We start from the raw sequence: 7706 nt of genomic DNA on the forward strand, positions 1-7706 counted from the left end.
TGGATTCTTTTAGGTTAGATACCTTCCTCACTCATACATACTCACTATAAGGAATACCATAATTTATTATGTAGAAAACATTAGTAGTATGGCCTTTTGCTTTATAATAGAAACAAGAAAATAAAACATGATTCCTTTTATAAGGCCTTTTATTATCATTTACAACATGTTCTATCTTTGATTCTTCATTGTTGAATTTGCTAGTAGCATTTACAAATATGGTTTGACTTGCACTAGGTTTATTAAAGTTAGTAAAGCCAATACCACACTTATCATTTGAATTTTTTTGGCTACTTAACACATTTTCTAAATAAATTTGACCTTTTTCAAAATTCATAATTACTTGGTTTAATTTAACAATTTTATAGACTCAAGAGATGAACAATTATTACATGCTGAAATTTTGATTAAGTCTAACTCCACTTGAGGGTTATTAGCCTTTATTTAATAGTTTTCTTTTGACTTGAATATTTTATAGAAATTTTCAAAAGTTCATCATGTAATTCATGAAAGGCACTTTGTAATTCGTCATAATATGGAATATGTCAGTTTCAGAATTACTAACCTTATGTTCTTCATCACTTGAATGATGTAAGGCCATCAATACCTTGGTTGCATGATCTTCATCTGAATATGAACTTATTTCATTGTCATTCCATGCTACATATGCTCTCTTTTCCATTTTGTGATTCTTGCTTTTGAACTTATCTTTCTTTTCAAGTGTAAGACATTCACTCTTGACATGTCTCATTTTTCCACATTCAAAACATGTAACTTTTCTTGCTGGTGCTTCTAGATGAGCCTTCATGCAAATTTTCCAAAAATCAAATTATTCACCACAGAACAATGGAGGCTTGTTATTGTTGTGACAATCTCTGAACATCGGGTTTGCGGAAGCCATTGTGGATCACAAGAGCAGATTACTAGAACCTACTCTGATACCAATTGTAACTTTATGCATGATCTCTAAGAGGGGGGATGAATTAGATTTATCAGGCTTTTCTCAATTTGTAGCGTTAACACTGATTTTGTTAATTTTCTGAACTGATATGAAAATAAATATGCTTAAAAATAAATGCAGAAAGTAAAAGATACAATGATGTATACTGATTCCCCTCATAATCTGAGAGTACTCCAGTCCTCTCACTCCCCTTGAGAGGTGTTCCACTGTGTTAGATCTTTGTACAAGTCTTCAACTAAGACCAATACTACAATCTTCTAAGATAAGCAACACAATAGAAAAAACAGAAAACAATCCTTTCTTTTTCACTCTCTTGTTTCCAACAATCATAGACACCAAGGTATACGCAGATCTGAGTTTGTAACAAAAGTTATAGCTCTTGAATCATTTATGTATTAATTTATTTCCTCTTTGTATTGATCACAATCCAAACATATACACCTAAGTGCTCAGAATATTATGAATGAAACTTTAATGAATATGTATGAAAGTTCATGCAAAAAAATTTATATTTGAAAGTTTAGAAACTTGTTTGGATTATGAGATGTGAAAGTTGTATGTCAAAGAATCTCTTTGAAATATGAAAATTTTGTGTCTAAGAGTATTTTTTTGGAAACTGAAACCACTGGTATATATACATGCAATATACCATTCTGAAAGAGTGTGTATTTATGAAACATTGCCATGTTTGATGTATGAAAGTTGCAAAATGTTGGAGTCATATTTATCATGAAAATTTGAAATTTTCGAGTGTGTAATTGGTTACTAGAAAATTTGTAACCGCTTACACCTGATACGTTTTCAAAAATAAAGCTATTTTTAACCTATGCAAAGTGTGGCGGTTTTAAAGTGCTTTTACGGCTCTTTCAAATGCCATAATTTACCAAAAACAGAATGGTTAGTTTCAAAATAATTTTAAAATATGCATGAAAGGTTTAAGATCAATATGCATCATATTTCTGAGAAATTAAGATATACATTCTTAAATTGTAATGCATATTCAACCATCTTGATTCTTCCATTAATTTTCCAAAGTTTTAAGATAATTTAAATTTGATTGCTCTAGTCTTCAAGCTTTGACTACTTTTTGTTGATGTGTTTTTCTTCACCAAAACTATAACCAAGGACAAGAAAAACTCGTCTTCACATCTTTCTGCCCGTTTACACTCATAGTTACTTCTCCCTTTTCAACATCTATCAAATTTCTTCCTGTTTCAAGGAATGGTTTTCCCAAGAGAATATGGGTGTCTTCATCAACACTGAAATCCATTATTATAAGATAAGTTCAAAATACAAACTTGTCAACCCTCACTAGCACATTTTCAATATTCCATTAAGGGTAACAAATTCTTTGATCAGACAATTGAAGTGTGATATTTGTTGGATTTGGATCTCCAATATACAACTTCTTAAAAATAGACAGGGCATGAGATTATTACTTGCTCCAAGATCAAATAATGCCCCACGGAAAAGGTATATCCTATGTTGCAAGATATGGTGAAACTTCTTGAATCTTTCAACTTGGGAAATGACTTTCCTTGAACAAACTGACTACACTCTTGGGTTAATGCCACATTAGCAAATTATCCCACTATTTTCCTCTTTGTCAACACATTCTTCATGAACTTAGAATAATTTGGAATTTATTTAATTGCTTCAATAAGAGGTATGTTGTATTAAGTTTTCTTAGAATTTCCATGAATTTTCTAAATTGTTGATCTTCTTTTGCTTTTCTGATTATTTAGGGAAAATGTGGTGTGGGTATAACTTGCACAAACCTGGGTGTTGTGATGACTTCTAGTGTATTAGGAGTTAGTTTTGTTGTTGCAGATGTCATGTCTATAGTCTTCAAAATGGGCAATGTAGCTTGAAGAACTTCTTTTCTTTCTTCAACCAAAGGAGCTATTGTTGTAGAAGTTAAATTTTCTTCTTTTGATGTGTCAAAATTCTTTAGATCCTTCCTTGGTTGTTCATTGTTTTGTTGACTTGGTCCTTCATATTCCTTGCCACTCATCAATGAAATGACTTTGCATGTTTCAATGCTTTTAGTACCAGAAGTAGATGTTGGTGTTTCATTGGAACTTAGGAGTGCTCTCATGGTCCTAGAACTAACTACATAAGTAATCTGCCCAACTTGGTATTTCATATTTTTGAGGGTCACGCCTTGAGTTCGAAACTAGTTCTTTCTTTCTTATATAAAGGACTTTGAATTAATTTCCAACTGACTGTGACCTTGAGTAACCACTGCATTGTTTGGTACAGAAAAGCCAATAGGAATTATGGTGCTGGAGGCTTTAATTGATTTTAGGTGTTACTCCATGAGAAGTTTGGATAATTACGTTATCCAGGGTTGTATGTGTTGTTGTAGAGGTTGTTATATTTCTTGTTGGCCACATAATTAATAGAAATACGGTTTTCTGAACATTATTAACCAAGTGAGTTCCCCCACAATAAACACAATCAGTTTCATTGGCATCCATTAAAATTTTGACTGGCTCAATAGCTTGCACGTCAAAACTTGTCAACAACTTGCACGTCAAAAATTATCAACATATTTTTCATCATTTGGTGTATTTGGGCCACTTGAACATCTAAGGTTTTGGTCTTAGTGACTTCATGGACATCAACTGCCTTCTTTTGGAAGACTACAATGGCTGCTCATGTGACTGGCCACTGGTAGGTGTTGGCAGTAATGTTCTCAATCAATTTGCACCCTTCTTCATATGATTTAGATACAATGCACCACAATAAGATGCATCCAACATGTTTCTTGATGGTCACATTAGTCCATTATAAAATGTTTCCAACTGAATACAAATTAGGATCCCATGGTGTGGATATTGCCTAAACAACTTCTTGAATCTTTCCAAAGCAGCACACAAAGACTCATCATCTCCTTGCCTAAATGAAGTGATTTCATTTCTCATTTTTGCAATCTTGACAGGAGAAAAATACTTAGCTAAAAATTTTCAGCCAAGGCATTCCATGTGATATTGGAATTATGCTCTAAGAAATTTAGCCAACTTTTGGCTTTATCTCTTAGGCTTTGTTTGGGAGTTTGGAGGGGAGGAGAAGGGAAGACTTTCAAAAATGATTTTTTTAAAAAATATAGCAAAATATTTGATATGTTATTAAAAAAATGATTTTGTACATAATGATAAAAAAAGTGTTAATCATTACTATATTTTTAATTTTTAGAATACATAACAACATAAAAGATATTTGGAAAATTTATGTAAGCCCTCAAAAAGTCTCCAAAACCCTCATTCAATATCAATTTCGAGTTCCCCCAAATTAGGGAGTTTTTGGTGTTATGAATAAAAGCAAACCCTCTAAAATCCTCCCAACCAAAATCCTTCAATTCTTTCCACTTAATCCTTCTTTATTTTTAAAGCCCCCCCCCCCCCCCCCGGTTTCCCTCGAAATTCCCAAACAGACCCTTAAAGAATATGGACGGACACAACCTCAATCTTAAAGCATCACCAGTAATCCCAAGGATTTTGAAATTACTAGCAACCTCAAGAAACTGCCTCAAATGTAGATGTGTATCCTCATTAGAAGCTCATGAATATTGGCAATTAGCTTATCGAATTTGGCATATCATAGGCTTGAAGTTAAACTGTGCCACTGTGATATCTAGTCGTATGATTCTTATATTCATGAAATTAGGATCAAACACAACATAATCTCTAATGTTTTTTTCTCTATCATTGGCAATGCCAATAATGTCATTTTCTGTCATGACTATTTCTTGCTCTAGTTTTAGTTCTTCAAAGTGTTCTTCAAAAATTTTAAACAAATGAGCTGGAAGAGGGCTTCCTAGTAAGTGACTGATAGCTTAAAATATCCTCAGTAATCTAAATGTTTTCTCAGGTTCAGAGTGTCCTTTGTTTACTAGGGTCAGCAACCTGTGCATGCAGTAACCACACATCTGTCGTGTCACTAGAAGACATAAAATGTCAAAATATCAAATGTATTATTCACAAAAAAATTAGAGAATCAAAGTGTTAATGACACAATCTCAATCCCCGTCAATAACCCAAAAACTTGTTGCTCTATTTATAATATATGTTGCAAGATTTTAACAGCTAGTACCATTATTTATTATATTAATATTAATAATACTAACAACAATTAGCTTTCATAGCTCAGTTGGTTAGAGCACCCGTTTAGTAAGCGGGAGGTCTTGAGTTCAACTCTCAATGAAAGCAAATATATGTATATTTTTTAATTTTTCCAATAAAAATTTAATGATGTTTTTATTTATAAAATTTTTTGATTGACAATTTTTTTGGTTAATAACCCAAAAACTTGTTGCTCTATTTATAATATATGCTTCAAGATTTTAACAGCTAGTATAATTAATTATTATATTAATATTAATAATACTATAAACAATTAGCTTTCATAGCTCAGTTGGTTAGAGCACCCGTTTAGTAAGCGGGAGGTCTTGAGTTCAACTCTCAATGAAAGCAACAAAAATATTTTAACAACTGAAGTGATTTTAATATCACTATCTATTTGGAAAGATGATATGATTTTGGAGATCAGAAGAAGTTTTAAAATAAGAGATCGATTCATCATCATCACCGATTTGCATTACTATCAATGTATATCAATTAAATCCTTAAAATAAAACCATTAAAAAGAGAACAATGGTCCGGGGATTAGTTATACAAAGGGAATGTATTAGCACCCTAAACATCCATGGTACTCCATGGGAATCTCTTTGAAAATTTGTCTTTTGGTTTGAAAAAAAGTGTGTTGTTTATAAAAGATTGGAGAGATGGGAAAATATTATGTTTTTATGATTTTAATGTTTACCAAGACTTTTGAAGTCTCATGCCTATGTACCAACAAAGTGCAATGGAGGATCAAAACCTCATAATTCATGGTAAAAATAACAAAGGGAGTTTATTTTTGATTCATTTTTATGAGAAAATATATTTTGTCATTTTAAGCATAGCTCTCACAAATGGAAAAGAATTGTCATCAGTACTCTGGGGATTGGAGAATTATATCTCAACTATGAAAATGACTCATGTCTAATACCTTGAAAAAAGTTTTGAAAGAAAAAGTGCACAGGGGCACAAAATGATTTGAATGAGTTATGCATTTTTTAGTCTTTTGAAATTGGTCTAAACATGCTTAAAATGGATTAACATTTATTAAGAAAAAGGTTTTGAAAATCTCTTGACAAAAGTCAAGGTTTATTAAGAAAGTAGTTCAAGTTAAAAAAACAAAAAGGTTTTTAAAAAGAGAGAAGATTTTGAAAATTAAAGAAGGAGGGATGAGAAGAAGAGACTATCCTAAAGTATAAATTAAAAGCTAGGGAGGAGAGATCTAACAAAGAGATAGCAAACTTTATGATATAAGTCAAGCAAGAATTCACTCATTTGGATTAAGCCTCAAGCAAAATAAGCAAATAATAATCCATGCATCAGATGAAACCAAATTAACTCAACCAAGTCTTCAGAGGAAGTCCAAAGTCAAAGGTATCAGATGAATCCCAAGATCTTAAATCACAAGTCCAAAGCAAAGGTCAAGGTCCTAATTCTAAGTCCATAACTCCACAATGGTGCCAAGGATAGTAACCATAAGTCCATGAGTCAGGATAACCAAGTTTCTTTTTAGGTTTTTCTTATTAGTGTTTTCTTTACAAAGATATAAAAGTAAAGTCCAAATGGACAAAGAACAAATGACATAAATAAAAAATAATATGATAGAATGCTACACATAAAGTATAAAGTAAATAACATAAAAATAAATGAGCATAAAGTAAATGACTTGGAAGTAAAAAGTTAATACAAGTAAAGTGTTAGTAAAGGATGTTAGTAATCAAAGATGAAAAGATGTTTTGGTCACTTTTTGGAGAACACTCAACTATCCACTCACAAGCATGAAAATATGAACCCATGCACCATTCATGAGAAGGGCTCCAACTTGGATAAAATCAACAAGTATGCCACTAGCTCTCACAAATGGAAAAGAAGCAACATTTTCACACAATACCATGAGGAATAGGAGACTTACAATCTCACTTATAAAAATACTTTTCTTCCCTTTGGGACAAATTTTGCGCTGTATATCAATTAAATCCTTAAAATAAAACCATTAAAAAGAGAACAATGGTCCGGGGATTAGTTATACAAAGGGAATGTATTAGCACCCTAAACATCCATGGTACTCCATGGGAATCTCTTTGAAAATTTGTCTTTTGGTTTGAAAAAAAGTGTGTTGTTTATAAAAGATTGGAGAGATGGGAAAATATTATGTTTTTATGATTTTAATGTTTACCAAGACTTTTGAAGTCTCATGCCTATGTACCAACAAAGTGCAATGGAGGATCAAAACCTCATAATTCATGGTAAAAATAACAAAGGGAGTTTATTTTTGATTCATTTTTATGAGAAAATATATTTTGTCATTTTAAGCATAGCTCTCACAAATGGAAAAGAATTGTCATCAGTACTCTGGGGATTGGAGAATTATATCTCAACTATGAAAATGACTCATGTCTAATACCTTGAAAAAAGTTTTGAAAGAAAAAGTGCACAGGGGCACAAAATGATTTGAATGAGTTATGCATTTTTTAGTCTTTTGAAATTGGTCTAAACATGCTTAAAATGGATTAACATTTATTAAGAAAAAGGTTTTGAAAATCTCTTGACAAAAGTCAAGGTTTATTAAGAAAGTAGTTCAAGTTAAAAAAACAAAAAGGTTTTTAAAAAGAGAGAAGATTTTG

At 31.7% G+C, this 7706-nt stretch overlaps 3 non-coding genes across 3 annotated transcripts; all 3 read left to right on the top strand.

Moving 5' to 3' along the window:
• Positions 1-3784: 3784 nt before the first annotated feature.
• LOC127089396 (small nucleolar RNA R71) lies at positions 3785-3891 on the top strand. The gene has a single exon (XR_007790996.1). It is a non-coding gene; the product is annotated as a small nucleolar RNA R71 (small nucleolar RNA).
• A 1207-nt stretch (positions 3892-5098) lies between these two features.
• On the top strand, positions 5099-5172 carry TRNAT-AGU (transfer RNA threonine (anticodon AGU)). Its single transcript has one exon. It is a non-coding gene; the product is annotated as a tRNA-Thr (tRNA).
• Positions 5173-5362: 190 nt separating this feature from the next.
• On the top strand, positions 5363-5436 carry TRNAT-AGU (transfer RNA threonine (anticodon AGU)). Its single transcript has one exon. It is a non-coding gene; the product is annotated as a tRNA-Thr (tRNA).
• The last annotated feature ends 2270 nt before the right edge of the window (positions 5437-7706 follow it).

Source organism: Lathyrus oleraceus, chromosome 5 (assembly GCF_024323335.1).
Source record: "Lathyrus oleraceus cultivar Zhongwan6 chromosome 5, CAAS_Psat_ZW6_1.0, whole genome shotgun sequence".
NCBI classification, from domain to species: Eukaryota; Viridiplantae; Streptophyta; class Magnoliopsida; order Fabales; family Fabaceae; genus Lathyrus; species Lathyrus oleraceus.